Below are 373 nucleotides of genomic sequence, written 5' to 3'. Positions count from 1 at the left end.
GAAGTCATTAAACAGAGAAACAGCAACTGAGAGTTAAACAGCAATGCTTCAGCTGTCAGAAAAAATAGACTGGACCAGAAAAAGATCATATTGCAGCACAAGTAAAGTCAGAATAAAAGCTTAAAATTGACAGTGTAAGACAGCAGGATCAGTCCTAGTCTCTTCAGTTTTGAGTGGATAAAAAAAAAAATCCCCTAACCGGGAGCATTAGTTTCTGCCAATGAAATTATAGTCAGGCAGGTGTTGTGCAAATTTTCTCACACTGCAATCCTAACCTCCCACAATCTTGCTATACAAACTGTGGGCTTCTCTTGAGAAGACACTAAATATGCCAAATTGGTGGCACTGTGTTGTGAACATATGTCCATTAAAA

Source organism: Buceros rhinoceros, unplaced genomic scaffold, assembly GCF_000710305.1.
Source record: "Buceros rhinoceros silvestris isolate BGI_N320 unplaced genomic scaffold, ASM71030v1 scaffold15410, whole genome shotgun sequence".
Classification (NCBI taxonomy): Eukaryota; Metazoa; Chordata; class Aves; order Bucerotiformes; family Bucerotidae; genus Buceros; species Buceros rhinoceros.
This window is presented reverse-complemented; position numbering follows the sequence as displayed.